The sequence below is a fragment of the Geotrypetes seraphini genome, chromosome 4, assembly GCF_902459505.1.
Source record: "Geotrypetes seraphini chromosome 4, aGeoSer1.1, whole genome shotgun sequence".
Classification (NCBI taxonomy): domain Eukaryota; kingdom Metazoa; phylum Chordata; class Amphibia; order Gymnophiona; family Dermophiidae; genus Geotrypetes; species Geotrypetes seraphini.
In genome coordinates, this window is record NC_047087.1 from 279,834,630 (window position 1) to 279,861,470 (window position 26,841).

Below are 26,841 nucleotides of genomic sequence, written 5' to 3' on the forward strand. Positions count from 1 at the left end.
ATCATTAGTGCTCTAGAAATTTTGTAAAATAATATTGATTTTAGTAGTTTTCTAAAATGTAAGAAGGAACAAGTCTTTGTGAATAAAGAGCGTGTTGTTTTAACAAGGGTTTAATTAAAGGTAATATCCCTGGTGCCAAAGCTGAGGTTTCATCGCATGGTGTCCAATGGTCAGACACGAAGATGAAATATGTGGGGGTCTTTTTTAGCCCCACAATTGAGGAGACAATACAGTATAATATGAAACATATGCTTGATCTTGTAAAGTCTGCAACAAACAAATGGCTACCACTGAACCTGTCCTAGTGGGGGATGGCTAAAACGATCCGTATGATGATAGCTTCAAAGATCAATTATGTATTGAATATTCTCCCTTTCACCTGCCTCTTTCCTTTTACAAAAACATAGACTCTCTGCTCACATACTTCTTATGGAACAAAAAACAACCTCGCATTGCATTGTCCAAACTGAAGGCCATTAAAGATGATGGAGGAGTATGCTTCCCTGGGTTTTTACAATATCATAATGTTTTCCTCATGAGACAATGGTCTCGGGGTCACAATGGTTAAAGAAATTTAGATACACCAGCTTGGCTTATACTGGACCGTGCAATATATGGTGAATTACGCTTGAAATATCTAGCAGAATCATCCTTGTCCAAACTTGATAAGTCTGACTTCATCCTTTCTTCGTGTAAAATGACTTTACTCGCGATTGATTCTTCACTGCCTGAATAATGGGTGTCTGTTCTAGAATGATTCCTCTATGGAATAAAGTTTTGATTAAAATCCAAGAAGCACCTATTTCCTGGCCCACCTGGCAACAGTGTGGAATATGGACACTACAAGACTTGATGAGAGGGGACAGATGGATGTCGTTTGAGGAGCTATCCAATAAATGGGGTCTGCTTAGTAACCAGCAGTATAAGTGGATGCAGATAATACATTGCTTGAAGAAGACCATACCAGATGCCCTAGACCTGACAACACAACCAAGTCTAAATTTATTGAACCATAAATTTTCTCAGTTTGACAGAAAAGCATCACTGTGGTATAAGCTATTGCAAAAGGCTGTCAGTTTTACACACCATAATATGTACACATCGAAGTTTCTTGTTATTGCCTTTTTCAAAATTTAATTAAAAAAAAACAAAACTTCTGAACTAAAAAGAAAAAAGGTAATATGAATAATATCTTTTAAAAAAAATTTTCAGACTGAAGACAATAACAAAAAATAAATATTTGACATCCTCTGTCATCGGTAGTGACCTCTGGTGTAGTAAGGGGGTTGAAGGGGCAGGCTGCTCTGGGTGCCATCTTGAAAGGAGTGCTGGCATCTCTCCTTTTCTCCTTCCCCATGCCCATACCTCTTGAAATCTTTGCTGTCTGCGAGCAGTATCTCTTACCTGCTGCTTGCACCAGCCTCATCTCTCTCTCTGATGTCACTTCCTGTTCACAGGAACCAGGAAGTAATATCAGAGGGAAGGATGAGGCCAGTGCCGGCAGCAGGTAAGAGATGCTACTCGCAGGCAGTGAAGATTTGAAGCGATACAGGGGTGTGGTGGTGGTGGAGGAGGTGGGGGAATGCATGGGGGGTTGTATGGTGCACTCCACTCTAGGTGCAAGCTTCCCTCACTACACCACTAGCAACCATAGTATAACCATTCTGCTCATTCAGGCACCCATAAAAAAAAACTCATCTGCCCCATGTAGTGCTTGTGGCAGAGGCACAGAACGATTCTTTGGAAGCCTCCATCAGGAAAGGCTATTAGTATAACCTTCAAGCTGGCAATTAAATTTTGTTTTACTTTTTGGCACTTATTAGACAAAAACAGTCACAATAGCAATGTAGAATGATAAAGTTCTTCTGTTATTCCAATGTAACATCCAACAGTTCTTATTCATGGAGTTCCTTCCAAGAGAATACTATCTTCTACCCATCGCTGGAATACTCTTGAACAGATATCTCTCTGACCAATCAACATCAGCCTAAGAAATGATACAAGGACAAGCTTAATAGAACTCCATTACAAAGAAAATGTACTCAGAACATTCATATAGAGATTATACTTATGATAACTCTGGGTAGTGGTAAAGTTCCATGGTGGATCTAGATTATAATCATAGCTCTGAACCTATATTTCTAAACCAAAATTAATTATATCTAAACCAATAATATCAAGTCTCTTAAAATCAAAGTGAACTTGTATAGAAAAGCTACATGAAATATAATAGAATCTATATCATTAAAAAAAAAGTTTTTATCTTTGAAATGTTACAAACTGGAGAAGGTCACAGCTGCTGAAGAAAATCAAACGTTCAGAGCAACCTGTTTCATGAACCAATCGCAAAGAATCCTACATCCCACTTTATAAAATCCCGATGCTAGTGCTACATTTGGTCAAAGCAATATCTGCTATTGGGGAGACTTCCAATATTAGTTCTCTGGCAGAATAAATTACCTTTTCACTGCTTGTGGATTTATTGGGGAATTATACAACATGAATTTTATTCCCTGACTCGAAGGACGGTGGTGGCCTGAACCTCCCCCCCCCCCAATCTGATATCTTTCCTTCTTCTCCCTCCCACCATGATCCAATATCTCCCCGTCCTGCTGGACCAGGTTAGGCACTGGCAAGAAGTGCCAATATTCCAGTCTGGCATCTATTCCTGAAAGTAGACTGGACTGGGATTTTGGCGCTCTTTATCAACGATGCCCTGGGCCAGGCCCTCACCTAGTCCATAGGTGTAGAAGTACACGGAGGGAGGGAGGGAAGGGGGGAGTTCAAAGAGACGTGCATATGCCGGATTTTATTTTTGGGGGGGGAAGAAATAATGGGTCTGAAAATAGAGGAGAGGGAGAGAAATGATGGACAATGGGATTTAGGGAGGGAAGGAATAGAAAGGGAGAGAAGTTGGACACAAGGGATGGTGTGGAGGGGGGATAGATAATGGATAGGAGAGTAGTTGGGAAAAGAAAGGGAGAGATGGTGGACCCTGGGGTGGTGGGAAAGGAGGGAGAGATGCTGGATGAAAGGGTAGTTAAGAAATGGTGGATCTGTGGAGGGAGATGAAAAAAAGGAAAGATGCCAGACCTCCTGGGGAGGGAAGGGAAACGGAAGGGGAGGACAGAGATGGCAGATGGATGGTTAGCACGGAGAAAGAAGGAGACCCTGGCAAGCAAGTTATCAGAAGACAACCAGAGCCTGGGACCAACAAGATTTGAATAATGACCAGACAACAAAAGGTAGAAAAACAATTTTATTTTCTGTTTTGTGATTACAATATGTCAGATTTGAAACATGTATCTTGCCAGAGCTGGTGTTAGACCGCAAACGTGAGCTAGGATTTAACAGAGAGAGGAAAAGTCTTTTTTGTTTGTTTACACCACAGCGCCAGTGTGGTTAGGAGAAGGCAAAGGGGGTGAAGAGGCTATAAAACAAACCCACCAGGATGTTTGAAAAATATACCCAATTGGGCAGGAAAATTGAATCGAATCAAAAAACCAATTCAATGGGCTGAATTCGAATCAAAAATTTTTTTTTCTGAAATCGGGCAGTACTATAGGTATCTGCACCCTCACCAAGAAGGTGCCTGGGGCAGACCGCCCCCCCATCCCCCCTTACTATACTACACCACTGAGCCCACACTATCTTGTTGGGGAGGAAGTAGATAGGCAGGCAGCTATTCTGTTGCCCAAGGGCAGCTGCAGAAGAGCCCACATTTTCCTGTACCTGGAGAAGTGGTTCTAATTTTACACTAACAACCCAAAGCAATGTGGTATTTGTAATCCCAGATTCTACACATCAAAACCATTGCCATAGGTCATAAATGCATCTGGATGGAGTTGTTAGAAATCCAGAGCTGGTATAAAATTTCCCTCCTACAACAGAACTTGGTGAGGGATGGCATCAGAAGGTGGCCATCAGGGCAATTACCCTGGGCCTCCATGCCATAGACGGCCCCAAGCCTTCTTCAGACTGAAGAAGAAAAAAGCCTTCACATGGGCTTTTGGGCCTTTTCCCCAGTTTCTGCTCTGGACCCCTGAAAGTCTAACACCAGTTTTGAACCACTGCTTGCTTTATAAAATCTATCCAAGCAATTGGTATTAGCCAATTTATTCTATTCTGTGAGAATTCACTACACATATTTAAAAATAACTTATTCCTCGCAGTATTCAAATAACTTTAGTTTAAACATGGAGGACTTCAGCAGCTAGATTCAGACCGTAAGCAATACTGAAAAATCTTCATCTGTCCTTCAAATTGTTTTTTTTTATATTTAAGAGTAATATGTATGAAAATGAATAAGTATGTATTTAAGAGTAATATGTATGAAAATGAATAACTCATCTTACATAACTGCTTCATGTTTCAAGATTTGTTCTCTATAATAACCACAAAAATAGCAGTTTATTTGCACATTAAACTAATGCGCTATTGTTGTGGTTATTATAGGGAACAAGCCTTGTCATCACTAACATTTCATGAACAGAAATAAAGTGTTTTTTTAGTCTGCGCATATTGAGGAAGGTCAGATCACTATTTCATCAAGAACATTTCTCAGTGTTGGTACAATCCACTGTGCTTTCTCAGCTAGATTAAGCAGAGCAGTCTAAAATGACTTCAGTTAATACAGAATGCTGCAGCTAAGCTCATTTTTGGGAAACAAAAGTATGATCATGTTTCCCCTTTGCTGATAATGCTTCACTGGCTCCCAGTTCGCTTTAAGATCCAGTTCAAATGTGCTTGCATAATCTTCAAGTTTCTCTATGGAATATTTGATCCTTTTGTCCCCTTATGTTGGAATACCCTTAGACTTTTCCATTTGAGAAACACACAAAGATATAAGTTAGCCTTCCCTTCCTTTAAGGGAATTAAATCTGCTGGGAAGCTCAGTCGATCTTTTGTTTTCAAGTTTGTAGCGATCTGGAATGAACTTCCTGACTCCATTAGGCTTTTAAGCTAGCTGCAATTATTTTGTAAATTCCTGAAAATTTTGTTCTCGCAATTTCTAAATGGTTTTAACTACAGCCTCAACGAAATGATAATATTATAGTTATTTTTCTTATGCACTTTAGTTTTTAATTAGTTCTTCCTTCTCCTATGTTTTCTACTATGTACTCTAGCCTTAATTATATATGAAACGAGTTGAGCTCCACTGGGAGATGACCTGGTATTTAAACCAAAGATTAGATTAGATTTATGAAACAGTAATATTTATGAAAATACTGTATCTCAAACAATTTGAAAGGACTGATGAAGAAGTCTAGCTAAACAATTCTCAGTATTGCTTGCTGCGATCTGAATCTAGCTGCTTAAGTCCTCAAAGTTTAAACTGAAGTTATTTGAATACTGTACTATGACGAATAAGTTATTTCTATATATGCTTTACAAATTTGTCACTTCTAACAGGAAACTTTTCCTCTACAGTCTCTGTTCTGCCACCTACTGGTCAAAATCACTAACTATAAACTAGTAGAACTTCTAAATGAGGGAACAATTCTTGTTACTACATAATATATTCTGAAGGGATCTGTTCAATAACATTGTTATAAAAGCATATAAACTTAAACTAAAAGAATATCTTTAAAAAATGGAAATTAATCTGAAGAAAAAGGAAACAGCCCTAGCAAATTAGATTAGATGTAAAGCATTGATATGGAAGGCAAAGCTTGCCACAGAAAGAAAAATTCTTGATAAAAAACATTTTCAGGTACATTAAAAGCAAAAGGCCTATGATGAAGTAAGATGAACTATTAGATCACAAAGACAAGAAGGAAAAAGCTCTGAATTGAAGCAAATAATACAAAAAAAAGGAGCAGAGATGACTGAGGTATCCAAGCTGGCAACAATTTTATTCAGTGTATAAATAAATGAGAATGAACCTAACATGATCCATGTTTCAGCAAACTGCCTGCATCAAGGATTCAGAATTTCAGTACAGCTGTGTTTGAAAGTACAGTATAGTATATATTTAGGCAGCAAATGTAAAAACAGATGATTCAGCCAGCAAATCAATAAAATGCACCGATTTACTAGATTATCATGGGCATTCGGGAAGGACAAGGTCATAGCAGAGACTGAATGAATTCTTTGCATCATTCTTTATTGAGAAAGATGTAAGAGTTACCAATGCCAGAAGTTGGTAGCTTTGTAAACCGAAATCTTGGTGAGCCTGGATGATGTAATTGACCAAATTAATAAGCTAAAGAGCAAATCTCCTGGACCAGATGGTATACACACTAGGGTACAGAAAGAACTTAAATGAAATTACAGATCTACTATCAATAATGTATAACCTATCATTAAAATCATCAGTGCTTAAAGATCAGAGGGTGGTAAACATAACACCAATTTATAAAAAGAGTTCTAAGGGTGATCCAGTAAACTACAGACCATGGACTTTATATATCATTGCTGGACAAAATGGGAGACCCTATTATAAAGAAGAAAATTACAGAATACTTAGGCATGGTTTAATGGGACAGAATCTACAAGGATAGTCTTCCCTTAATTTGCTAAACCAGTGAATTGCAAACTGTGTGCCATGTGAGATTCCAGGTGTGCCGCCAGATGCTGGGGAGGAGGAGAGGTGCCAGTACTGACTGACTGCCTACAGGACGTGCCTCTCATGGCAAAAGGCACATCCTGTAGGCAGTCAGCCAGCACCTCTCCTCCTCTCTACGCCTTTTCTTTTTCGACAACCCCCCCACTGGCATCTCAGGGGCTCATCTGGAGGGCCACTGCTCATGCACAGATGTCGACATGATGTAGAATTTAGAGTGGCTTATGGGCCTGGGTCATCCTCTCTGGTTCACTAGCCCATCCCCTAGACTACTTAAGCCACCTCTGTGCAGCTCTACTAGGCTTTCCTATGCCAGGTGCTTATGTTCCAGTTTTTATTTTGAACTTTGTGGGGATGCAAAAGGGGTCAGTGAACACAGGAAGAGTGTGTGGGTGTCTTTACTTTGTCTCTGCAATTATCTGGTCACTTTCGATAACTTTTGGGCACTTATACCTGTCTTTACATCATCTTAACTCACAACATATAAGTTTCGCCTAGGCTGTCTGGGGTTGTATTCCTCTCCCCCACAGGATCTAATGCATCTCCTTCTCAGCAGTCATGTTTTCACTCTTCAAATGGCTGGCAGCATGAGTGAGGTATTCACTGCCCCAACAATTGGAAACTAATGTTAGAGAGTTCAAACTACAAATTCTTCAGAATATCATACAAAATAGAACTCTCTAGTGATTCAATACAAAATAATACCCACAGAAAAGAGGATCTCGAAACACCCCTGGAATCCAGTCAACAGAAGGAGACCAATTTCGGGGTTAGGGTCGAACGATCAAAAGAAATTTTTTTTTTTTAAAAACAAGAAAACGCAACGTGAGCCAACGATAATGAGCCCCCAAAAAATTCAAAACCGCGGGCACAGAAGGCACAAGTGAAGGAACTTCACGCAGAGAGTTGAAGACAGACTTCTCAGCTCCGCGGAAGAGAAAGAACTGAGGAGACACACGGGCATCGGGCGGGAAGGCATCGCGCATGCGCGGTGTGGGCAACTCGAAACTTCTAAAAGTTTCTACAAGCAAGTATGCTTGTGAGATGTCCGCATCGGGGATCCGTTGGATGACATCACCCACTAGTGAGAATACCTGCCTGCTTGTCCTGGGATAAACTTTAATATGTTTCAATAATTCATTTCTCTCTCATTCAAGGATTTCAAAGAGCTGGCAACAAGCATAACGTGACATAAGACATTGAGTCTGGCAAATGATCAAATGATTATCAACAAGCACTTTATCTTTTAAACCCGACGGAGGCCAAGTCCGTTTTACGCCAACGGGCTTCTTCAGGGGAAACACCACGGCTTGTATTGGATGCCAGTGTCTTACATTTAACGATTGTCTGATATTCTTTAAAACAAGAGAAAAAGAAAGAAAACACACATGCATTATATTCTTTATCTCTTTTTACTTAAATCATGACCTAAACTTAAAAACATTAAATAATCTCATTGAATACGCCTCACTCTGAACATCGGACGCTAAATATCAGAGACTCACTCTAGAATTAATTCGTTCATCATTCAAGCTTGATTTCTCCGATTCAAAAAACACTGATGTGGAAGACCTATTAACACAATGGGTTTCTTCCATAAATACATTATTAGATGAGAATGCTCCACTGCAAACTAAAATAATCTCAGCACGAAGAATTCAAAACCCATGGTATACAGCTGACCTCGCTCTTATGAAAAAACAACTTAGATCTATAGAACGCAAATGGAGGAAAAATAAAACACATGAAAACACTCAACTATTTAAAGAACACTCAAAATCGTATAAATTAAAAATTAATCAAACAAAAGCAAAATTCTATTCAGGAAAAATACTAAAAGCCAAAAATCCATCAGTACTTTACGCATTACTAAATTCATTAACAACTACAAAAAAGCAGCAAATACAAGCTCACAATTCATTACCGACAGCTCAGAATCTTGCAGATCATTTTATTGAAAAAATTAAGAACATTAGAAAATCTTTTACAAAACAGCAACCCATAATTGAATATGATCATCCTATCACAAATTTATCATATTCAACATGTTCCCATTTTAACTTACCTAGTCTTAAAGAATTAGAATCCATATTAAAGTCCATCAATATTAAGCGTTCAAAAGCAGACCTAATTTCTCCATTTATCCTAAAAAAATACTTTGAAATCTTTGGTCCCTTCATTTTAAAATTAATAAACGAAAGTTTAATTCAAAGTACTATGCCAAAACTCTGGAAAACATCTGTTATTCGACCCATTATTAAAGATTGTAAGATTAGTTCGGAAGAAGTTTCTAACTATAGACCAATAGCAAATCTTCCTTTCATGGCAAAATTGACAGAAAAGGTTGTTTTTAATCAAATCTCTGAATTCATTGAAAAAACTAATGTTCTTCATCCGAACCAAACAGGGTTCAGACAGCATCATAGTACTGAACATTCATTGATTGGTATGTCTTCTTCAATACATTACTTTTTAGACCATCATCAATCGGTTTTACTTATTTCTATCGACCTCTCTGCAGCCTTTGACACCATAAATCACAATCTTCTATTAGACAGACTACATTCAATTGGTATCACCGACCAAGTTTTATCTTGGTTTGTATCTTACTTTTCTGATCGTACATCTACTGTTGCATTTAATAATTCAAATTCTAAAAGTTCATTAACTTCTCATGGTATTCCCCAAGGATCTATTCTTTCTCCCCTACTTTTCAATATCTTTCTTGCCCCCTTAATGATCGTCTGACAATCTATAGGTTTTCATGTATTTGCATATGCTGATGATATTCAGCTCTTGCACCCTTTAGATCCCAGCAACTCTTTGGATATCATAGCAATTAACAATAAACTTGAACAAATTTATCAATGGTTAGATATAAATAGGTTGGCCCTTAATATTGAAAAAACAAAAACGATACTTTTCCCATGGAAAGAAACTCCTAAACTTATTGCCCCTATTACTATAAAAAATATTCCCTTGCAATTGGTTAATACCATTAAAATCCTAGGAGTTATATTCGACAGTAAATTAACTTTTCACGAACATATTGGTAGTATCGTCAAATCATCTTTCTATAGACTTCGTCAAATCCGTTCCCTTTCACAATATCTTTGTTCTAAATCACTAAATATCCTTATCCATTCCTTAGTAATCTCTAAAATCGATTACTGCAACGCCCTTTTTAAAGGAATTGCACAAAATGAAATTAGACGGCTTCAAATCATACAAAATACTTCCATTAAACTTATAACAAAGACAAAAAAATTTGATCACGTAACACCACTTCTTAAGAACGCTCATTGGCTTCCGGTATCTCATAGAATAACTTATAAAATATGCCTACTCACTTTTAAATCAATGCTTTTTAAAACACCCGCATTTATTTTTAAATCACTGATTCCTTACTCCTCAAACAGAATATTGCGGTCAAACGAACAACATTTACTGACAATTCTTTCTCTCAAGATCATCAACACTAGAAGACAATTTATCTTTTCTGTTACTGCCCCACAAATCTGGAATTCTCTTCCAATTTATTTAAGAGAAGAACATAATATTGATAAATTTAAGACTAATTTAAAAACATTCTTTTTCAAAGATGCTTTCGAGCAATAATTCTTAATCTTGAATTTATTAATAATGTTGTATTTGACCATTCACCTTAAATTCCCAACCTTGTGTTTTTACCTGACCTCCTTTTCTATAATAATTTGTAGTTCAAATCCTTCACCTTTTTGTTCTTGTTTGTTAAGTTTGTATATAGTCTAGTTTATTTTAATGTTTACGTCTAAATAATGTATTACTTTTTAATATTGTAATTTTAATTGTTTTTTTATGTATGTTCATCGCTTTGAAGTATGATTAAGCGATTAATCAAAAATTTTAATAAACTTGAAACTTGAAAAGCACCACTTACATATCACAACGTTACCTTAAAACAAGCTCTTAAATTTATTTCAAAATGGCGTCCAATTTTAAACAGGACGTTAATGAAATGAGTCACCAATCAGAGCTGAAACAGCCACTGATGTCACTCCTTCTCACAATTCAAAAAATTTTTTAAAGAGCTAGATTTTACAAATAGTTAAGGTCTCTGTTTAGATTTAATATAAAAGCGTGACTGCTGAACACAAACAGCTAGAGAGAACTGATAAAGGTACTGATGTTTATCTAAAAAAATTGCGTGCCATTCTATTTGGTTATTAAGATCTTGGGGTTTGAGTGATTGTAGTCTATCGATCCACTGTTGCTCACGTTGTAAGAGCAACTTATCGCGGTCTCCCCCCCTAAAGTTTACACGAATATTTAACAAAATCATTTAAAAAGATTAATATAAATTAAATTATTAAAATTTTCCCACAGAAATTGTGATCAATGATGATACCCTAACCCCGAAATTGGTCTTCTTCTATTGACTGGATTCCAGGGGTGTTTCGAGATCCTCTGTGGGTATTACTTTGCATTGAATCACTAGAGAGTTCTATTTTGTATGGTATTCTGAAGAATTTGTAGTTTGAACTCTCTAACATTAGTTTCCAATTGTTGGGGCAGTGAATACCTCACTCATGCTGCCAGCCATTTGAAGAGTGAAAACACGACTGCTGGGAAGGAGATGCATTAGATCCTTTGGGGGAGAGGAATGCAACCCCAGACAGCTGCATGGGCAACCCAGGTCTCTGCGGGTGGCCATTGGCTCCAGGCCTTGCAATGAAGGCCACTGGTCTATACTATCCCTTTGCCAGAAACTCCCTTCACTGACTGAGGACCAAGAGTTAGGGTTTTGCTTTATTGATTTGTTTAAGTTAGGTCAGTAGGTACCCTGGAGTTCCTGAGCTGGTGAGCTGATCCTACCTGCCTGCCTGCAGAGATTTGGACTAGAGAATGACATGGTGCTAAAATTTATCACCTTTCCCATATCTGTAGATAACTGCGGTAAACAATCCTGTGCCATTCTTTAATGTCTATCTCAACCTCTATCCTTCTACACTAGCATTCTTCAATGCAAAGCTTGAGGTCAGAGGTTGTGCTCATTCATACTCCGATTTTTCCATCTCTCCTTAAAGAATGACATAGAAATGGTTTATCCGTGAGGACGGGAACGGCAATGAATTTTGTCATCTTGTCATTCTCTAACTTGGACCCCAAAGAGTTCATGGTACCGAATGTGTGACAGCTGAAACATTTCCAGAGACTTTCCTAGACCAGTAACACCGTATGCACACATATTTTGGGTACTAGGCCAGATTCATTCCAATACAACATATTCAGATCAGCGTACTCAAGTTACCTGTAGACGTTCATTGTATGATACCTGAATGTGAACCTGTTGCCACCTGTCAGAGAAGAGAAAAAAAATTGAGGACAAAGAATTAGTCTTAATGCAACAATCTAGACTGTATAAGTGAAGAAGAATAATGGTGTACTTATCTGATGCTATAGATGTTAAAGTTGATGGTTGCACAGAATTGAGTTCCAGTAGTCAAAGCACTGAGGGGAATGAAGAAATAATTAAGTTTGTAAACATGTAAACAAGTTTGATTTTATAGCATTAACCTGAACTTCTACCAACTAAGTGGTAACTAACTTCCTGTTACCTTTGTAAATTTACCACCTGCTAAATACCATCTAGCCATACAATTTGGTACCTACCTGAAGAGCTTACCTAGTGCTTTGCAATTATTTCTATTTAATAAATTTTGTAAGTCTTTTCTTGTTGAATCCCTTGATTGTGTGGCGTTATTTGGGAACCCTTCCAGATGCAGGTACTGTAACACTTCCACTAAATTCATATTTGTATTTAATAGTAATTGCACTGTTCCACCACCAGGGGGTCCACATTAAATGGCCAAATCTCTCAAAGCAGGAAGTTGTGTGGAGTACCACAGGAATCTGTACTGGGGCCGGTTGGGATACATCCGAGGGTACTAAAGAACTTAAAGAAGTTTGGCAGTTCTGCTGTCTGACTTTTTCAGTGCCTCTCTAGAGGACTGGAGAGGGGCAGATGTGGTTCCTCTCCAAAAAAATGGAAGTACCTTTGGGAACTACACACCAGTGAATTTGACCTCTGTGGTGAGTAAATTAATGGAAATGCTTCTAAAAAGAAAACAGTGAGATTTCTGGAATCCAATGGACACAAGGCAGCATGGCTTTATTAGATGGTAGGTCTTGTCAGATGAACCTGATTAATTTCTTTGACTGGGTGACCAGAGAGTTAGATTAAGAGAGAATAGTAGATGAGGTGTACTTAGAAAAGCTTTTGACATGCTTTCACAAAGGTGACTTATAAATAAACTGAGTGCTTTCAGTATAGATCCTAAAGTGACTAACTGGATGAGGAACTGGTTGAATGGAAGGTAAGAAAGGGCAGTGGTGAATGTTCTTGCTGAGAAAAGAGATGTTACCAGTTGTGTGCCATATGATTAGGTCTTGGTACAATTCTTTTTAACATTTTTGTGAATGATATCGTGGAAGGGCTGTCTGGTAAGGCTTGCCTCATTGTGGATGATACCAAAATATACAATAGGGTAGGTATCCCTGATCGTGTAGTTAACATGGAGAGGGGAATCTAGTGAAACTTGAGCATTGGTCCAGAATTTGACAGCTAAGATTTAATGCTAAAAAAAATTCAGGATTATACATCTGGTTTCAAAAACCCAAGGAAGAAGTGCAGAATAAGAGGTGAAGTACTTTTGTGCATGAAAGAAGAGATGCAATCATACTTTCTATTCAATAAAGCATATTGGACCCCTAATAAATTACATAGATCTCATCTATTAGATTCTAACAAATGTTGGCACTGTAAGAATAACTTAGGTGACCTGAAACATATGATTTATGATTGCCCAATTGTTCAACCATTTTGGAAATCAGTTTGGAAAATCATAAGTACTATATCACCAATTCCCTTACTAATAAAAGCTTTAAATCTAATAAAATTTGGGCACCGATAGCAAATATTTCTTTTTACCCTAATTAATAGATACTATCCAACTGGTATTATTGAGTATAATATATAAATGTAATTTTAATGGTCTCTTATAATCAAAATTAATCTAGTCCCTGGTCTAAATGGGAGTATTTATAGTTATATTTTAATAAAATTACTTCATACGTATATTAGTTAGATAACATAAATGCTTTTTAGTCCTCATTGCATCTGTGATTTGTATGTAAGTAACATTTTTTATCCCAGGACAAGCAGGCAGCATATTCTCAACAGTGGATGTCTCACTGATGGAACCCAGCAGTGAACAGCCTCGCAAGCAGACTTGCTTGAAGATCTTTGTAAGAGCTTACGAGTGCTGCACTACGTATGCGCGAGTGCCTCCCCCCCCCCGAGTGAGGGCGCGCGTCTCCTTTGAGGTACATCAGTTCAATGTTTTCCGGAGCCGAGAAGTCCTCTTCACTTCAGTTCTGCAACCTTTGTTGCCTTCTCTCACCGCGGCTTTTTTATTTTATTAGTCGCTGTGCTCGCGTTTTCACTCTTTTTTTTTTTAACAAGAAAAAGAGAGAGAAAAACTTTTTTTGTTGTTTTTCTTCCAGTCAGCGGCCCTTTGGCCTAGGCCTGGCCGCTCACCTCATTCGTTAAGCTGGCCCTTATTTTTTCCTATGTCTCGGCCTCTTACCGAGTTTAAAAAGTGTAGCCAGTGCAGCAAGACCATTTCAATTACTGATCCTCATAGTCGGTGTATTACTTTCCTGGGTCCTGAACATTACCCCGACACTTGTTCGCGCTGTGCTACCCTTCAACCTCGAGCCCTTTGCAGACGCCATGCCAAGCTTCTTCAAATTTTTGGCACTATGGCTCAGACAGCTGAGAAGGTCTCGACCTCGACTTCGGGGATGGCCTCGATCTCCAAGACCTTGACCTCGAAGCCAGCATCTGCCTCCACCAAGGCCTCAACCTCGACACCTTCAGTCTCGAAGGCCTCGCTGGCAGTTCCTCTGAAGTCTTCCTCGATGGGTAAGTCTCCTGTCTCTCCTTGGTACTATTCCTAAGAAGCCTCCAGAGTCCCAGGCATCCCAGGCCATATCTGAGGTCCTGCCAGTCTCTTCTAGACCTCCAGCTAAGCATGCCTCCTTGGCGTGCACTGCTGCACCTTCGAGGCTTGATCCCTTTGTCTCGGTGCCCATGTTCGAGGACATGTTAAAAGCCATTCTGACCACTCAGATTTCCTCAGTCTTGGCTCAACTTCTCCCGGCCTCGACTCCGCTTCCTGCGAGCCAGCCTGAGCGGCAGTCTGAGACCCCTGTTGAAGCACCTTGAGGCAAGCCTCGGAAGTCTCGCCGTTTCTCATCCAGTGACTCTTCGCCTATCCCTTGGACACAGTCTCCTCAACCTCGATTGAAGCATCTCGCTTCCAAGCTCAGTCAGGAGCCTTTTCTACACCAGAAACCCTCTCCTCCTCCAGATACTGAGTCTTATCAAAGGCTACCGAGACTTCTACTAAATCTAAACATAAGTCTCGCAAAGCTATTACACCGGCTGCTTCTCCTCGCAGTCCATCGAGGTAGAAGACGCCTCCATCGAGACCGCCTCCAAGGGAGCCTTCTTCCCCTGCCTTGACTCACTCTGTTCCTCGAACCCCAGGAACTTCACCATCGAGGTTCTTGAAGCGCAAGCACTCTCTAACTCCTCCTATTGCGGGTAGTGGAGCTTCTTCAATCACGGTGCGCCTGGAGTCCGAGCCTCCTTCTCAGTATTCCAGAGAGGCTTCTCCTTCTTATTCAGTGGCTCCTAAGTCTTGCACTCCTTCTCCTGAAAGTGCCTCGACCTCAAAGTCTGCCTCTTTTGCCAGGTTTGTCTTTGACATGGGGAAGCTCTTCAGCTGGATCTCCACTCTGATTCCAAGTACACTCCTGAATACTTGGCCAACATGGAGTTACCACATCCACCCAAGGAGACCTTGAGGCTTCCTATGACTCCAGTATTGAAGCAAACTTTCTTCAGGAATATGGAAACTCCTTATTCCATTACAGCCATTCCATCCAAGCTGGAATCCAGGTATCGCACAGTACCTTGCAAAGGCTTTGAGAAATCTCAATTGTCCCACCAGTCCTTGGTTGTGGAATCTTCTTTAAAGAAAGCTCAACCATCTAAGCTTTACGCTGCGGTCCCTCTAGGCATGGACAAGTTTGGCTGTAGATTATACCAGAATTCCATGATGGCTAACAGAATTCTCAATTACAACTACACTTTCACTGCTTATTTTAATCATTTCCTCAAATTGATGCTTAAGTTCTACCCGGCTCTAGAGGAACAGTGCCTTCAAACAAATTATTCGGACTCTGTCTCAACTTCAACTCTTCATGCTGCAAGCCACATATGATGCCTTTGAGCTCTCTTCCAGAGAGTTGGTGTTGTTTTTTTATATTAGTGAATCGCTTCCTGCCTATATTTCAATGCCGTTCCCCCTCATTTGCATGCGCGGATCAGAGGATGATCGGGACAGAGGGAAAGTGGGTCATAAAGGGGTCACTAAATGGTCAGAAGTCGATCGGTGGGCTTAGTGAATCTAGCCCTTAGTCCAGCGAGTTTCCATTTTTTTCATAAGCTATTTTTCCTAAGATATAAAAAAAACTGGGAACTCGCTGGACTAACGTGTATAGTCTTCAATGGAGACTACGTTGTTTAACTTGCTTTATTACCAAAACTCTTCAACCCACCCTCATACACAACAAGCACAAACAATATCTAAGGAAGGAATACGAGAGGCTGCTGAAAAGTTCTCAGCCCAACCAACAAAGTTAGGGCGGTTGCCATCGAGGGCTGTACACTTAGTCCAGCAATTTTCCAATTTTTTTGTTCCATATTTTTCTGATGGAATGAAAAAAAAGCGGAAAATCACTAGACTTACCCCCTGTTTTACTAAGGTGCGCTACGCATTTTAGCGCGCGTTTAATGTGCGCTAATGCGTCCACAGACTAACATGCATGCGTTGGCATTTAGCGCGCACTAATATTTAGTGCGTGCTAAAAAGCATAGCGCACCTTAGTAAAAGGAGCCTTAAGTGTATAGCTCTCGATGGAGGCTTCCCCCAAATGGATAGACAGTCTTGATGGGCCATATGGCCATATGATGGGGGGGGGGGGGAGACCAGAAATGTCTGCTATTGCTGCTAATCTCTGTCATTCAAGCATTCTAAAATATTCTGTTCCACATTACGAGTCTCATTAGTGTCACCCTCCCTATTACTATCTATTCCATAGAAAGTTCTGTTGTGTAATGCAAAAAATTACTATACTCCCCCTTGGAGAAATTCTTCTCTATGCCCCATATATCTGCCATTGTTTTCTAATGTTTCTATGTATAAAATGATATCATTTTATTCACTCTCTATTATCCTGTATTGATGTCAAGTTTGCATGTCTATAATTTCTCAGCCCTCCCTTGAGCCTTAGAACATCAGGAAACATTCCAGTCTTATCTCTCATAAAGGATTCGTGCTGTCATTGAAAATAAAACTGTATTAATCAAGCCAAATGGCCAGCTCACAATGCTGAAATTCTCTCCTAATCAAAATTTAAAACAGAACAGGATCTAAAGGTCTTTTAAAAAGAATTAAAAACCAAGGACTCCTTTTACTAAGCAGCATAAGAGGGGACTGGGTAAAACAAGGACCTCGCGGACCTCATGGATCTTAACTGCACGCCCTTAAAAATCTGCTTACCTTGGGGGTGAGCAGGATCTGTGAAGTCTGAGGGAGTTAAAACGAGTATCTCTGCGGACCCGGGCATAGGGTTAAGATCTGTGAGGTCTGCAGCCAGCAAAGGTAGAAATTAATTTATAATTATTTTTATTGAATATAAGGAAATACAATAAAAAGCAGAAATAAAAGAAAATCATTTATACAAACATCAAAGATCAGATTTAAACAATTGCAATTTCAACTACCAATCTCTATCCTACCATCCCATGTCCCATCCCTACACACCCAATTTCCAAAGTAATAAATATGTAAATATAATAATTGAAAAATAAATACAGAAATAAGTAAATAAATATATCTATCTCTATCCCCTTCCAGAACTGCATAATAATAATAATAAAAAAAATTACCAAATTAAGGCTTTCCTAAAAGAACACGACTGCGAGCAGCTGGAGTCAATGTTTCTAAAAATGTCTTCCAAATATCAAGCAAAATCCTACCTTTCTTCGTATCCCAGTCAGAAACAGACATAGCCTCCATTAGCACTAAAATAACATTCGTGCTCTCCAATGACCATAATTTGGTCCCACAGACCCTATCCATGTAGAAAGAATTGCTTTCAACCTCGATAAAATCACCCTTTTCAAAAAAAAAATCTCCCATTAGCCTCAACCTTCAAGTATGTATAGAGGGTTATTATGTGAGGTACTTGACTGGGGATTTAATAGTTAGTTTAGTATAACCCAGCATAAATTTATTTTATGAGGGTGGTTTGAAAAGTTTGGTAAAAAAGCAAGTTAAACAACGTAGTCTCCATCGAGTCTCAACTTTTTTCTTAAGCTTTTTTTCCTATAATATGAAAAACCTGGAAACTCGCCGAACTATGTGTACAACCCTCGATGGAGACTATGTTGTTTAACTTGCTTTTTTACCAAACTTTTCAAACCACCCTCATAAATAAATTTATGCTGGGTTATACTAAACTAACTATTAAATCCCCAGTCAAGTACCTCACATAATAACCCTCTATACATACTTGAAGGTTGAGGCTAATGGGAGATTTTTTTTTTGAAAAGGGTGATTTTATAGAGGTTGAAAACAATTCTTTCTACATGGATAGGGTCTGTGGGACCAAATTATGGTCATTGGAGAGCACGAATGTTATTTTAGTGCTAATGGAGACTATGTTGTTTAACTTGATTTTTTAGCAAGCTTTTCAAACCACCCTTGAACTTGGAATCTTGAGAGGGGGCGTGAATGCATTGTACATTGCTATATTAAATATTGTTCATTTGACAGATTTAACTTTATGTGTATCTGCATTATGAACTGTCAAGAAATTCATGATTGTTGGTATAAAGATATTTTAAATAAATTAATAAAAATTGGAATCACATTGGCCATCTTCCAAGTCCTCTGGCACAACAGCTGTTACTGCAAATTACAATTTCTGGTTTTAGTTCTTTCAGAGCACTGGATGGATTCCATCTGGTTTAGGGACTTGTCAATTTTCAACCTGTCTATAACGCTTATCACTTTTTTCCCGCTCCACAGTGATGTCTTTCAGCACTTTGAGGCATCATCCTTAAGGAAGGTCTTTAATTTGGGGAGCACACAAACATGCTCTCTGGCAACAATTAACATGAAGAAATCATTCAGCTTATCTGTGGGGGTTTATATTTGATAACCCTTTTAGCCTTTTGGTCATCGGTGGGTCAACTACCTCTTTCACTGTTCATGCTCCTTTTTCTATGTCATCTGATCCCAGAGTTATTTGCCACTCACTGGGGGAGGAGACCCGATAGGCTTGTTGCAGGATAGAAAACTCATCTTTGGAATAGGCAGGCATGATAAGTGGCATCTTGAGGTGAGGGAAGGTACCATGCAATTGCATCCAGAGCTGCCTTCTTAAGCCCAGGGGATCCATGAAGCTGCCACTGCTATCATTAAAGTGGTGAAGTAAAGCACCGCTCTTGTACAGCCTTATGACTGCACGATCAGCAGACTCCCTCCCCTTCTTCACATCTGTCTTTGGAGGGGGTATCTCTCAGATCTCGGCCCCCTCTTCCCTACCCTGGATACTACAATGCCCTAGGATGTCCCTACTCATGTGTGCCATGAAGTAAAGGGAGCCCTAAGGCCAGGGTTGGATGAAAGGGTGGGCCAAGTAGGCACATGCCTTGGGCCCGAAGAGTTCAAAGGGGCCTAGTGCGCTGCCTGCTCTGATGTCAGCGTACCTGTTTCCGGGCCTGGCTCCAGCTGTCCAAGTACTGCCTCCTCCTGATTCTTCATTATTCAGTGCACCCAAACTCAGTCTTCACAAGGTCATGGGCAGTGGTTCCTACATGCCGCCTGTGATTGCTCTGGAAGCTTTCTTCTGATGCTTTTGTCATGGTGGGGCAGGGCCAGGGGGCCCACCAAAAAATTAATCCTGCCCAAGACACATTATTTTGTACCTGGAAGAATATAATTTAATTTTATACAGGTTTTTAAAGCCTATATCTTTCGACCTAAAGGCTACAAAGATGCTGCACCTCACTTCGTCTCTTACTGGGGCTTAGAGTCTGGTATTTTCAAGTGGCTGACTTCAGGGGGGGGGGGGGGGGGGGCACTTTTCTGTGTATACTACTAGTATTATTATTAATTATTTCTACCGGATGTACGCAGCGCTGTACAGAGTCACAAAGACAGTCCCTGCTCCAAAGAGACTCTTAGTTAGATGTTAATTATCTTTTCCTTCCTTTCCAGAGAGCAGTGAAACAAGTATACATTCCGTGGCCTAGAATTGGGGGCTGAAAAGATTTGTGGGTATAATCCCCGACAGGTTAATTATGCCATTTCTAATACAGCTATAAGCCTCTTTCCTGTGTCTTCAGTGTGATGTGGAGCACCAGATGTGGTTAAAATCAGAGGCAGAGGGTATGAGGGGAAGGGGGGGGACGGACGGACGGACTTCATGTCTAAATCCTTTAGGGACCAATGGATCTAAAAACTAAGTACAAAAGATTCTCCACTCTCCAGTGTGCCAACAAAAATTATAACACAATTTCTTCTAGAGAAATGAAGAATCTGTATTCATTCACATATCCAATAGAAACATAGAAACATAGAAATAGACGGCAGATAAGGGCCACGGCCCATCCAGTCTGCCCACCCTAATGACCCTCCCCTATCTTTCTCTGTGAATAGATCCCACGTGTCTATCCCATTTGGCCTTAAAATCGGGCACGCTGCTGGCCTCAATCACCTGTAGTGGAAGACTGTTCCAGCGATCAACCACTCTTTCAGTGAAAAAGAACTTCCTGGTGTCTCCTCGCAGTTTCCCTCCCCTGAGTTTCCACGGATGCCCTCTTGTTGTCGTGGGACCCTTGAAAAAGAAGATATCTTCCTCCGCCTCGATGCGGCCCGTAAGATACTTGAACGTCTCGATCATGTCTCCCCTCTCTCTGCGCTCCTCGAGCGAGTATAGCTGCAATTTGTCAAGCCGTTCTTCATATGGAAGATCCTTGAGTCCCGAGACCATCCGGGTGGCCATTCTCTGCACCGACTCCAGTCTCAGCACATCCTTGCGATAATGTGGCCTCCAAAATTGCACACAGTATTCCAGGTGGGGCCTCACCATGGATCTATATAATGGCATAATGACTTCCTCCTTACGGCTGACGAAACCCCTTCGTATGCAACCCCTTCGTATGCAACCCATTCAAACATATAAGATTTCCTCTCTTCACTGTTGCACATCCCCCAATGGGGGAAAAAAAGAGTAATGGTAGCAATGAGACAGGTAATTAAAATCTGTACATGACACCAGTGGCGTACCAAGGGGGAGGCGGTGCGCCCCGGGTGCCAGCCCTAAGGGGGTGCTCCCGGCCTTGCCGTTCAGTCCCCCCCCACCCCTGAAGGACCGCTCGCCCCACTGACCTTCCTGCACCACCTGTGAAGCAGCCCGCAGCAGGATCGCGAAGTCAGCGTCAGCGAACCCTGCGCTGCTTAGGTGCTGCTTCCTGCGCCACGATCCCGCCCCTCCTCTGATGTCAGAGGAGGGGCGGGACTGTGGCGCAGGAAGCAGCGCAGGGATCGCTGACGCTGACTTCGCGATCCTGCTGCGGCTGCTTCATAGGTGGTGCGGGGAGGCCAGGGGGGCGAGCGGTCCTTCGGGGTGGGTCGGGGCATCAGGCCTTCAGGGTGGGGCGGGCGGGCAGGCAGGCAGGCTTTCAAGGGGGAGGGGGTGACAGGCAGGCAGGCAGGCCTTCAAGGGGGGACAGGCCTTCGGGGGGGGGGGGTGCAGACCTTCAAGGGGTGCAGGCAGGCCTTCAGGGGGGGTGCAGGCCTTCAAAGGGGGGGACAGGCCTTCAAAGGGGGGAAGGCAGGCAGGCCTTCAAGGGGGGGACAGGCCTACAAGGGGGGGGTGCAGGCCTTCAAGGGGGGGAAAGGCAGGCAGGCAGGCCTTCAAGGGGGGACAGGCCTACAAGGGGGGGACAGGCCTTCAAGGGGGGACAGGCCTTCAAGGGGGGACAGGCCTTCGGGGGGATGCAGACCTTCAAGGGAGTGCAGGCCTTCAAGGGAGTGCAGGCCTTCAAGGGGGGGAAAGGCAGGCAGGCAGGCCTTCAAGGGGGGGGGAGAAGCTACAAGGGGGTGGGACAGGCCTTCAGGGGGGTGCAGGCAGGCAGGCCTTCAAGGGGGGGACAGGCCTACAAGGGGATGGGACAGGCCTTCAAGGGGGGACAGGCAGACCTTTAAGAGGGGACAGGCCTTTGGGGGGGACCATGATTTAGAAGTACACGGAGGGAAGGGGGTGTTCAAAGAGACGTGCATATGCCAAACTTTGGGGGGGGGGGGAAGAAATAATGGGTCTGAAAATAGAGGAGAGGGAGAGAAATGATGGACCATGGGATTTAGGGAGGGAAGGAACAGAAAGGGAGAGAAATTGGACACAAGGGATGGTGTGGAGGAGGGATAGAGAAATTGGATAGGAGGGTAATTAGGAAAAGAAAGGGAGAGATGGTGGATGAAAGGGTATTTAAGAAAAGGTGGATCTGTGGAGGGAGATGAAAAAAAGGAAAGATACCAGACTTCCTGGGAAGGGAAGGGAAATGGAAAGGGAGGACAGAGTTGGCAGATGGATGGTTAGCATGCAGAAAGAAGGAGACCCTAGCAAGCAAGTTATCAGAAGAAAACCAGAGCTTTGGACCAACAAGATTTGAAATATAACCAGACAACAAAAGGTAGAAAAATTAATTTTATTTTCTGTTTTGTGATTATAATATGTCAGATTTGAAATGTGTATCCTGCCAGAGCTGGTGTTGGACTGCAAACGTGAGCTAGGATTTAACAGAGAGAGGAAAAGTCCTTTTTGTTTCTTTATTTTATTTACACCACAGCGCCAGTGTGGTTAGGAGAAGCCAAAGGGGGTGAAAAAGCTATAAAACCCACCAGGAGTTTTGAAAAAAATCACCCAACTGGGCAGGAAAATTGAATTGAAAAACCAATTCAATAGGGCTGAATCGAATCAAAAAATTTTTCCCTGTATCTGGCAGCATTAGTTTGCGCTACTGTCTTAGACTTTAGGACCTGGGATTGGGGAGAGATGGCATCCTCAGTACTTTATAATGCAAGTGAAACGAGGATTTGGTCAGACTTTTGAAGGGTCTGCAGAAAAAAAATATTGTATAGGCCGGGGACATGAGACAGCAGGAAATGGGAACTTTTCTTCCTTCTATTTTTGTGAATGGAAAGGCTGAGGATGTCAGAGAGTTCAGTTAAAATATGTGCTTTATAAGAAAATATAATAATGTGTTTTATAAAGTTAATAGCATAGCTGGCCTACCCAGTGAGGTGTTCCTAGTGGTGATGGTGGCAGCGTGTCAATGTGTCGAGAGGAAGAGGTGGTTTGGGAAATTCTGCTGAGCAAACTCCGGGCCCATTTCCACCCCCCAGTTAGTCCACTCCACTCAACTGGTTCACACACTGAGTGGGTCTTTGGGTGTTGTTTTGGGATCTCTTCCAGTGGTTTATCTCCTTCTGGTCCAAGGAAGGAAACTTTGTTATCCTTAGCATTGACCTACAGAATATGTTTGTAACAGCGCTGCTTGTGTGGCATTAGGCTATGTAGTGATCGAAAGAAAAAAACAGACCTTTGCACATTTTTGCACTATATGGTGGGTGTATGAGGAGATTCACATTTCCTGCACAGCTAAGTCCATGTGAAGTTACCTTGTGCTGTATTTGACATCTAGCAAGGTCTCTGTTTGAAAGGAAAGATCTAAACTTAAAAATGAAGTGGCCAGAAGTTATGGTAAAAGCAGATAGTGTAGCTGGTTTTAAGAAAGATTTGGACAAATTCCTGGAGGAAAAGTCCATAATCTGTTATTAAGACATGGGGGAAGTGTCTGCTTGCCCTGGATCGGTAGCATGGAATGTTGCTACTCTTTGGGTTTTGACCAGGTATTAGTGTCCTGGATTGGCTACCATGAGAATGGGCTACTGGGCATGATGGACCATTGGTCTGACCCAGTTAGGCTATTCTTATGTTATGTTCTCATCTGTAGGGGCCTTTGTTTTCACTTCTTATTTTAATGTATTTTTTTTCTGGGAACTTATCAGTGTTTTTTATAATGGGAACAAAAATGGAAGAGAATTAATGTGTGTGGGATGAGGGGGTAACTAATTTCTTCAGCTAAATAATTCAATCCACTTCAAACAGACATAGGAGAACTCACGCACCATTCACACACCCTCCAACCAAAAACGTCAAAAGAAAAAAAACTGTTCGACAACCTCCTAGCCATTCGAGCTGCAACACTCGACCCCCAACTCTACAACCAATTGACATCGACCACAGACTGCAAAACCTTCAAAAAGAAATAAAAACCCTTCTATTCAAAAAACACATAAAACCGAACTAACACAATCAGAACTGTCCCAAGCATCACCTGCAACTACTCCATATGTACTTCTGATGTCATGACAATTCAGACATAATTTATGTTATGTTTGGAATATAAGAAAATTTTCACTGCCTGTTTCTATTCTGACCATTTATTCCGTTTCATGGTCATTACCAAAAATATTTTTTTACATGGGGGGGTGTCAAAAAATGATGGGCCCCGGGTGCCACATACCCTAGGTACGCCACTGCATGACACAAAATTATTCAAAGCTGTTGAAAGATGAGTGAATTGTGAGAAGTGGAGGGACCTATATGGCAAAATAAAATTAAAAGAAACAGTGAATGACAGCTGCTCTCTGTGTCTGCAGTCTGCTAACTTTAGCAGCAGGATTTGATTCTCAGCAGTTAACCCTATCACCTACCCCCACAGGGTCTCGAAAACATCCAACCCACCTTTTTGATATAGCTTTCAATCCTTAATCCTACTCCTCTGCCCTCCAACCCAGCCAGCTGATTAACCATTCCCCTTAACTATATCTATGGCATCTTATTTGTCTGTCTTGCCTATTTAGATTGTAAGCTATTTGAGCAGGGACTGTCGTCTTCTTCTTTGTGACTCTGTACAGCGCTGCATACGAGTGGTAGTACTACAGAAATAATTCATAGTGATAGTAGTAGTGTGAAGAGTTTCAGTCTTTGGGAAGCAGAGCTGAGATTGTTGTGATGTCATAATGCCTCATTCCACCAATGCCTAAGAGCCAACCTCATCAGTGATGTCACAATGGCTCGATTGTCCTATACTCCCTTCTGCCCACCACCCTAGCCCTTAACTGTATCTATGGCATCTTATTTGTCTGTCTTGCCTGTTTAGATTGTAAGCTCTTTGCGACTCAGTACAGGGCTACGTGTGTCTGGCAGCGCTATAGAAATAATAGAAGTATTAGTAGGATGTGTGCTCCCATGCTTATAGCAGTAACTATCCTGAGAGCAACTCGAGATTGCTAAGAGGCTTCAATACTTCTCTCTCATCTGGTGACCCGAGAGCCATGACACGGTGCTCGTTGAGCTGAAGCAGTTGCTGAGGGAGGCCCCAGGGTCGGAATTCTACGATACCAGCCCTGATCTTATGGAATAATGCAATGCCAGCCAGCGTGGTCTCGGGCCTGCCTTTTGCAAAATGGAAAAACCTCTCAATCCTGAACACAGACAAAGGTGGTGCAAAACTATGCCCAAACTGAGAAACAGCTTCTAGTCGGAACTGCCCAAAACAGCACAATGCAGGTAGCCAGTGCAAAAATAGGAGAAATCGTCAAACAAATTTATACCTCAGGGGGTCCTTTCAATAAGATGTGCTAACCAATTTAGAATGCGCTAAAGATATGGGCGTTTTAGCATTTAGTGCGCGGTACTCTTTAACGCGCCTTAATAAAGAGGACCCCTCAGTCTCTTTAATGCTGAAACTACTGCTCCGACTACCTTGCTGCAATCTTCATCCTCTCTGCAAAAGCAAAGGTACAATATGAAAAAATGCCCCCAGAGGTGAGAAAAAGGGGGCTGGCACGTGCTCCTAGGGGATGACAAAGTACAAGCCCTCCAAGTCACCGGGACAGCTCCAGCTCACACCAGGGTAATATTAATGTAAGGGTCTGGCTAAAAGAAAGCCAAGTAAGCATTTGAAAGCACTCATGAGGCAGGAAAAAGAATGACTGGTGTAAATAAACACCTCCCTGTACGCCAACCCCTCAACGATAAGTTGATCCCACCCCTCCCCCCATGAATCCACACCATTCAGCAAACAGGGATCCAATGAAATGGCACAGGTTCAGTGATGCTGCAGGTAGTTGGACTCAGCTAGGCGCATAAGAGGGCAAAGCAAGTGCTAGCACCGAGGGTGCTCAGTGCTCGCTTAACATGCAGTCATGCCCACCACGCAGCTAGCAAGCCACCGGTCTTTGGGCGCATCTTGCGGTATGAGCTTGGAAGAGCCTTGATTAAACATTTGGAGGCCAATTTTACATAGAACATGAAGGTTGGAATTGAGACATCTAGGCTGGGACAGACTCAATTACGGCAGTATTTTAGAAAAGGGTCTCGGAAGAGCACCTGTACTGTATTTGCTTGCACAATGTAGGGGGGAGCAGCCCGTTTGAAATATACACATGGATAAAACAAATGGCAAGATTCTGGCATCTTCCATGTGGAAGAGGCGATACTTCCACATGCAAGAGGTGATTTTGCATTTTCGAGGCAGAAGAAAAAGGACTTATCTGTATTTTCCGCTTATTTTATGAGAACCCCTTAGGGAGGCTTTAAAGCCAAAACACGGCCCGTGTTGGATCCACTGCTCACCTTGTGAGTTCCTGTATAAAAAACTTGGTTCTTTCACCCTGGAGCACTGGTGTGGTCATTCCCACCTCTTCTGCTTGGCTGTGAATTTTGTGTCCATATTGCCTCACTTTACACAACCACACGTGTAACTGCCGTCAATTAAGTAGCAAGGCTGTAATGTTAACTTAGCTCCATTTCAGAGGTGGAAATAACCATGAGCACACCCCCTGGAAAAACAGCACATATGCGTTCCTTCACCCACTTCCACCCAAAACTATGGAACCTGTTATCCCCACACATCAAATCACTGGAAAGCTTGATAAGCTTCAGGAAAGCAGTGAAAACCTTCCTCTTCTGATAACTTCCTTTGACTTTATTTATGGACTAGGGAATCAATCCCATCCGAA

The 26,841-nt window shown here is 41.5% G+C and overlaps 1 long non-coding RNA gene across 2 annotated transcripts in view; it reads right to left on the reverse strand.

Moving 5' to 3' along the window:
* Window positions 1-1,471: 1,471 nt before the first annotated feature.
* LOC117360076 overlaps window positions 1,472-26,841 on the reverse strand; it is a 41,074-nt gene continuing 15,704 nt past the window's right edge. Inside the window, exons 2-5 of one of the 2 annotated variants that reach the window (XR_004539354.1) lie at window positions 19,455-19,673; window positions 17,239-17,325; window positions 11,856-12,055; window positions 1,472-1,987 (exon numbers count right to left, since the gene is read on the reverse strand). This is a non-coding gene — a long non-coding RNA (uncharacterized LOC117360076). The remainder of the gene's footprint in view (window positions 1,988-11,855; window positions 12,056-17,238; window positions 17,326-19,454; window positions 19,674-26,841) is intronic. The other variant, XR_004539355.1, reaches the window with a different exon arrangement.